Source organism: Carlito syrichta, unplaced genomic scaffold (genome assembly GCF_000164805.1).
Source record: "Carlito syrichta isolate Samal-C Ts95f unplaced genomic scaffold, Tarsius_syrichta-2.0.1 Scaffold303314, whole genome shotgun sequence".
NCBI classification, from domain to species: Eukaryota; Metazoa; Chordata; class Mammalia; order Primates; family Tarsiidae; genus Carlito; species Carlito syrichta.
This window is the reverse complement of record NW_007247410.1, coordinates 173347-181470: the sequence shown is the minus strand read 5'-3', so window position 1 is coordinate 181470 and position 8124 is coordinate 173347.

Below are 8124 nucleotides of genomic sequence, written 5' to 3'. Positions count from 1 at the left end.
TTTCTCACAAAATACATCGCTGACTATGCTAACTGTTTGTATGTATGTGTGTGCACATGCATTCCTAAGATTTATCTGATCACTCCAGCTAGAAATAATCTCTTTCTTCCTAACTTTCATTGCTTTATTTCCATTTAATGATCCAGCAATTAAAAAAAACCACTGTGCTTTGTTATCATTCATATTCCTGTCTAAAAATCACTGAGCTCCTTGAAAGAGCAGAAGCAATATCTGAACAAGTTTTTGTCTCGAATGTGTGTAGTTGATAGTCAATGGATATTTGTTGACTGGATGAACACACATTTGTGTGTATATACATGCATTTTTATAGATGATGCACCAATCAAAGTGTACAGCTGTGTTGGAAAAGGCGACGACCTTGTCCCTTCTATGCTGCCTATATAAAGTGGACTTTCAGTTTGGGGACTGTAGCTATTTGAAGAGATTGAGAATTTGTCTCTTAAATTCACAGTGAGCCTAAAAGCCTTTGCTCAAAAAAGTGCAGTCACATTCCTTACAGTGGAATACCAGGTGTTCTATTAGCTGCTACTGTTTCTCAGCAGTTCACAGCCATGTCACATTTTTAAAAAGCTATGTTATGTCACATCCTTGAATGACTTCTGCCTTTCCTCTTTGGGGACTTCTCTGCTTTAGCTCACGAGTTTATAGCTGTTCTGACTGCCAATCATCAATATGCTCCACTAAAGACAGTCATAATGATTGGACAGTCATCCAGTGCTCTCTTTCTTGATGTGTGCAAGATCTTTTAACTGAGGGATACAACTTTTATAACTTAAGTTCATTTGCATTTTTTCTCTTTCTCTCTTGGAATACAGGAACTTCAGTCAGATATGCATAGTCAATCCTGACTCATCTAGCAGTCATTTGTCATCCTGAACAAATGACTTAAACTCTAAGTCTTCATTTTCTTATATAGAATAGAGCTAATGACTCTACCTACCTTATGAGATAGCAGTAAATATTGTAGTTTAGCATGGCTCAGGCATATAGTGGATGGTCAATGGATATTAGTGAGATAATGGTTAAGAAATTTTGTGAGATTAGAGCTGATGTCTGTAAATCTAGCCTAGTGGCCAGAACAGAGAATGCTTTCAATAGATAGTCTAAAATAATTATGGTAATATTGGTGATAAGAATAATAAAAATGATAGCAACTATGACTTACTTATTGTAAGGTAATATTTATTAAATGACTCAGAACACCAAAACCGACTTTAGCAGTGGATCTTTTTCGCACTGCCTTCACAATGTAAATGTTTGGTTTGCATATTTGCCTAGAAGACAATCTGATCAAAGACATCCCACTACTTTCCCAACTAGCAAAGTGTTCTTTACTCTCATCTAACCGTTTTATGCTTTCCCTCATTTTAAGTTTCTTTCTATTAAATTTCCAACTGTCCAAATTCTATTTATTCAGAATCATCTTAGGACTCTTTTTCATTTTGTTACACTTAGTTTTCATGTTATCTCAACCTGACTCATTGTAGAGGAAGAAGCTGAAATCCAGGGAGCCACTGCCTGCCCCACATCTTATGAGTAATTGGTCCTAGTGGAACTGAGACTTGGATTTCCATTTTTACGCCACTGTGCTGCTTCCCCAAATAAATACAGGATTTGATACATTTTCTGCATGCATGCCCATGGTTGAGGTCTTTTCTTTTCAACTGGAGACTTCATTGTTTTTAATCCTGAATTTAGGGACTGATTTTTAGGGGTTTTTGCTCCCTAGTGGGCCATTCTTGAAAAAAAAAATCATAAAATCTTTTCTGATAGGGATCACGTCTCAGATTTCTTTTTCTAAATCTTCAGCACAGAGTTTTGTACTTATATGCTAATCAGTGATTTGCTGGTTGAATTAATTTTAATTGAATTATAGAAATGTCACCTGGCAGCAACAGCGGTACTCTTTTTGGTTAGTTTTTGTTTTTTATTTGTTTTTGAGTCAGAATCTCATTCTGTCACCCTGACTGAAGTGCAGTGGCATGCTTAGGGCCACTGCAGCCCCAACCTGCTATGCTCTGGCAATCCTTCTGTCTCAGCCTTTCAAATAGCTGGAACTACAGACATGTGCCATCATGCCTGGCTAATTTTTTGATTTATTGTAGAGACAAGGTCTTAGCAAGTTTCCCAGGCTGGTCTCCAACCCCTGGGGCTCAAGCAATTCTCTTGCCTCTGCCTCCCAAAATGCCAGGATTACAGGCGTGAGTCACTGTGCCCAGCTAGGTTTTTTTTTTTTTTTCTTTTTTAAAAAATTTGATTCTCTATTTCTTGTGAAAGAGTATATCTCTAAATATCTGCTGACCAAGTAACTGAATTTTCTTTGGGAAATTTCCAGTGAGAATTGTTGATGTGCAGAATAGTATCTCAAGTGTAGATAGGCAGGTAGACTCAAATTTCTTCAAGTTTATTTCTAGTTCTCTAGTGCTGCTTCAACACTGCCAAGTAGTGTATGGTCAGCCATGTCTTCTTTTGTGCATATACTTTAAGAACATTATCAAGTAACAGGAGATGACTGCTTCTGGGTCACTGGACACTATCCATCACTTACAAAGAATATCTGAAAATGTAAATCTAATGCATTTTGAGTCCATTGAATATTCACTGTCTATTGAATATCTATTGTGTGCCAAGGATTGTGCCAGGCACTGTCACATACATTGTCTAATTTGTTTCTCATGAGAAGTCTGTGAAGACACTATTATTATTTTTTATTTTTTGAGTTGGAGTCTTACTCTGTCACTCAGGTTGGAGTGCAGTGGCATGCTCATGGCCACCGCAGCCTCCTCCTGCTGGGCTCAGGTGATCCTTCAACTTCAGCCTTCCAAGTAGCTGGAACCACAAGCACATGCCACCATACCTGAATATTTTTTAAAAAATTATTTATTGTAGAGATGAAGTCTCACCAAGTTGGCCAGGTTGGTCTTGAACCCCTGGACTCAGGCAGTCCTCTCGCCTTGGCCTCCCAAAGTGCTGGAATTACAGACTTGAGCCATGGCACCCAGCCGAAGTCACTATTATTACCCAAATTATGTCAATGCCTAAATTGGGAAATGGAGAAACCATGTGATCTACAATTTAAACAAACATGTGATCTATGAATTAAAAAAAATCTGATGAATCTAATACCCTTTTCACTAGCTATACATATTTCCAATAATCATTATTTTAAAAATATACATTAGTTAAAAAAGTTAAAATATCTTGTATACATATAAGATATACATTGAACTTAATTACTATGATCATTGCTGCATCTTTATGAAATTAGACAATTTTAAAAATTGGACATCGATTTCCCTGTATCCATCTTGAATATAACATTGCAATATTGGATAAATAGCATGCTTAAGATACTCTAAGAAATTTTTTCTTGTTAATGATTTGAAAATCTACCAGAGTTTCATACTAGACATAAACCACTCAATAAGTTTATGCTGATGAGTATTTGGTTTTAAAATATAAGACTAAACACACTGAATTATGTATTATACTACTAACTTTGGTTATTACTCTTTTGAGTATCACCAAGTGTTACTATTACTCATACTGTTGTTCAGTTGGACAAACCCAGAATTTACTAACTAATGAGGTGTTTGCAAAAGCCTTCTCAGATCAGGGATCAGCAATTGATGGACACTGCCAGGGGAGGGAGGGGGCACATAGCATCAAAAAGGGTACTTGGTCCTAAGCCAGGGAGGTAAGGGCCGGTTGGAGGTCAAAACTTCATCTGCATGCAGTTTGCTTGTGTGGCTAATCCTGACTTGGACCTCACATCATCATGATGAAAAAAAAGGAAAAAAATCTTATATCATGTTTAAAATGAGTCTCTTATAATATTAAAATTGTACTTAATAGTGGTGGGATCTATATTTATAAAAATAATATTACTAAACTTTATTTTAAAGTTAATTACATTATTTCAGGCTCTTATTTTGCCTCCAGTCTGCCTCTGTAACTGTCTTTTGAGCACTATGATAGCACATCAGAGTCAGAGACGAGGAGAGCTCTTTCAGTGGAGATATGAGTTGCTGCAGAGTGGTGAGAAGTTATATTTCCATACCAAACTCACCTGGCATCCATGGTATCTTCACGCTTTTGTCATGCTTCTGGGATACTGCAATAAGGCAAGGATAAGGAAAATTGGAATTGCTACAGATGTGTATAGACTGAAGTGTGAATAAACCTAAGGATGCCTGGCAAGAATAACTTCCTTTATCTCACAAACCAGCTTCTGCTGAGGTCTAAGAAAAGGCAATTTTCTATTTGCATCATTGTTCAAAAGACAAATACATTAATTCGATTTTTTTAAGCTTTTGCTACCTGAGGAGGCTTAGGCTTCTTTGATATTATTTTAAAATAGGGCTCCCCGTCCCCCAGTATCACTTGTAAACGAAATTCAGACTTTCAAAAAAGAAAAAAAAAGGCTATCAGGACACTGAAAAGCTGTGTGTAATGGTTTTCAGTGCAGCAGGTGTTAGATTCAAGGTACATTTAGAATCAAGATATATTTAACTACAAAGGGATATAATTTTGCTGGTTATGGGGGTTCCCAGTTAAATAAAAAATGCTTTTATAAGCTTAGTAAAAGCTTAGTATAATTCTGTCACTGAATTATAACTCTGTCCACTAAGAAAAGTGTTCAGGAGACTAATTTATCTATTTTTTAAAAAATGTAGCCACAATTGTTTTCTGAATGTAAAATTGACCAGGCAAGACAAAATTAAAAGTGATTGCAATATGATATTATGCATTGTCAAAATCTATAGAACTACATAACACAAAGAATGAACCCTAATGTAAACCATGGATTTTAGTTAATAATGTATCACTGTTGGTTCATCAACAGTAACAAATGCACCACACTGATGCAGGATGTTAAGAATAGGGAAGACTCTGGGAAAGGAGCAGGTTATATGGGAATTCTTTGTACTTTCTTGCTTAATTTTTCTGCAAACCCAAAATTGCTCTAAAAATAATCTATTAGTTAAAAAGAAAAGCAAGTGGAAGACAGATCCCTTCTCTTTCATGAAGTTGAAAGATCACAAAATTTACTCTTATTAGGAATCATTAATATTTTAAATTCACTGCAGTGAAGACCAGGTATGGTGGCCTGGTAATCCTAGCACTTTGGGAGGCGTAGACAAGAGGATCATCTGAACCAGGGGGTTGAAACCAGCCTGGGCAACTTGCCAAGACCTCATTTCTACAATAAATCAAAAAAATTAGCTGGGCATGGTGGCATGAGCCTGTAGTCCCAGCTGCTTGGGAGGCTGAGGTGAAAGGATCACTTAAGTCCCAGCAGGTCAAGGCTGTGGTGACTGTGAGCGTGCCACTGCACTCCAGCCTGGGCAACAGAGTGAGACTCTGACTCAAAAAAAAAAAAAAAAAAGAAAGAAAAAAGGGAAAAAAATGTACTGAAATGAAGATTGCTATGGCCATGGTAAGCTGTTGGCTCTGTGTTTCCCATTCTGGCAGCATGATAAGATATTTTAATGAAAAACTACATTTGAGAAATAATTTTGAGAAATTTAAATAGTTTTCTTTACCCCGGGTTTTCTCAGCACCATTAGTTAACTAACACACTGTAGGACAGCAGCCTGGTGCATGGCGAGAGTAACGAGTGACATCATCTTGAAGTGAAACCGCCAAGGTGACGGACTTTGGATCCTTGCCTGACAAGGCATTCTGCATCAAGGTCAAGAAACAAGGCCTGTAGCATAGACAACCCTTCATGGAGAAACAGTGCCTGCAGCATACATAACCCCTCATAGAGATGTCTATCTAACCGCCCCAGTGGCCACACAAAAGGGTTTGGAAATGACTAGCTGTGCATGTTTTACCAACACCCCTCCAAAAAAAACAACAGCAAAAAATGAGCCTTGCTCTATAGAGAATTCTTTTTGGAGTGGAGTGTGGGATCCACTGTCTCATAGCCACCTGAGACATGTCTTCTGTTTCAAAGTCCCTATTAAATGTTTCTCTCTCAGAACTCGGATTTGCCAGCCCCTTTCTTGGTCTTTCAGTTCCCTTGACCTTTAGGGGTAGGTTTGCATATACCTGCTCACCATGGAACCTGTAATAATATAATATGGCTTTCCAAAAGGAAGATAATGTGTGCAGCCTTTCTGAAACTTTGAAACTGTGGAATAGTTTTGTAAAGGACAAGTATTCACCAGGTAGGACACACTTGGGGAAATGTCATATTCTAAAAGCATCATTAAAGATATATGACTGACTCTCTGAGGAAAGATATTCTTATCTGTGAAATGGTCATGCCAAAGAGATGACTTTGACCCACTAGAAGCCCCTCATATTCACTCACCAAATTCTATTGACTTAGATTTCATAATTTTGCTTGCTTTTATCACACCTTTTGCATCCTCTTGCCACCATTCTAATTCATGGCATAATAATCTTGTTGAAACTTTAGTTAGGCAACATTCTTCTTTGTGACATCACTATTATAAAGAACTCATGACTTCCTTCTTTTGCAATTCTTCTTTCTTTCACAGCTGGGATAACTTAACTTTCATCTGAGGGCTCAGGTCCATTATGGCTTCTGGGATAGGGTGACCAACCTCCCAAATTTGCTTGGGATTGAGGGATTTCTGGGGATGTAGGATTTATAAGTGTTAGGAATTGTGAAGTGCCTGACAAATGCAGACAAATTGGTTGCCTTACTCTGGGACCATTTTGATAAGACACTTTAGGGCATTAGCTGGTTTTACTGCCAACCTCATGAATGCACTTCAGAGTTAGATTCAGAAACTGTTCTTCAGCACCTTCGTTTCCTCCCGGGTCTCGCTCCTGACACTGAATGACAGATAGTCACTATAGCTGAACATAAGAATTTTCTTATTGCAAAACTTTTCTGGAAATGTGTATTTTAAAAATCTAAATTCTCATCTGCTGTTTGTTATATAAGCCTCCATCAGTTGCCTGCCTCACCTCTGAGGGTTTGCAAGGTCTGTTACATCCTGGTGATCCTGAGTCTGGGTCTGCTTGGGTCTGCAGAATCAAGGTTCAGAGTATGGGACCAGATGTGCAGGTCTAGGAACACCAATTTATTAGCTTACTTAGTATGGTTTTTTCCTGGGAGGGGGATTGACTTAATTTTTTTTAATGGCAATTTAACTTCCATAGAGTAAGATGCACAGATCTTAAGAGCTGTACTTTGACGAGTTTTGACCAATGCATAAACCCACATAGCAACTCACATCTCTATCAAGAGGTGGGACCTTTCCATCACTACAGAAATTTCCCTCTTTCCTTCAGCATAGTCTTCAATTATCTGCTTCCTCCAGGCTGGCCATGATTCTGATTCCTGTCATCATAGAAGAGTTCTGTCTGTCATCGAAATGAGTATATATATAGTATATATTCCTTTTTTTTCACTCAGCATAATGTTTTTTTGGAATTCATCTACATTGCTGCATGTTTCAGTGGTTCATTCTAAAAATGTAATATCCCAAAGTTTGTATTTATAAGGGAAGAGAGAACTTTCTTGGAAAGCTAGAGAGATTCCAGAATATCTTTAGTCTTACCTCAGACTACACACATGCCACTAAATAGACTTGTATACAAACGATGCCAAATATAATTCCATACTTTTGAAAATATGAACTAACATTGATATATTCATTGAAAACTCTTCTTTCCAAAGCTTATATGATGATAGCACTGATAAGATTCAAGTCAGGCTTCCATATTAAATACAGTTTTATTGAAAATAATTTAAAAAGTTTGAAGCAGTTAAAATGTTTTTAGACCCTAACACAAAGTACAAATATGTAATATTTTAACAGAAGTCACTTGTTTTAATACTGAATATTACAAAACAATACTCCATAATAATATTTGAAATAAAAAAACTCAAAAGCACTTTTCCTGTTTGTAAAACACATTTAAAAAATAATTATAATTAACCATAAATGTTTACTGATCATCTACCATGTATAAGATGATATACTAGGCTCCTGTAAAAAATTTCAGAGAAGACGTTGAGAAATAAAGAGGCTTAAGTCACAGTTAAGTATAAGGTGATACGTTATATACTCATAAAGTTATAGTAATACAAAATAAGGGCCAAATAAAAGGAAGTAG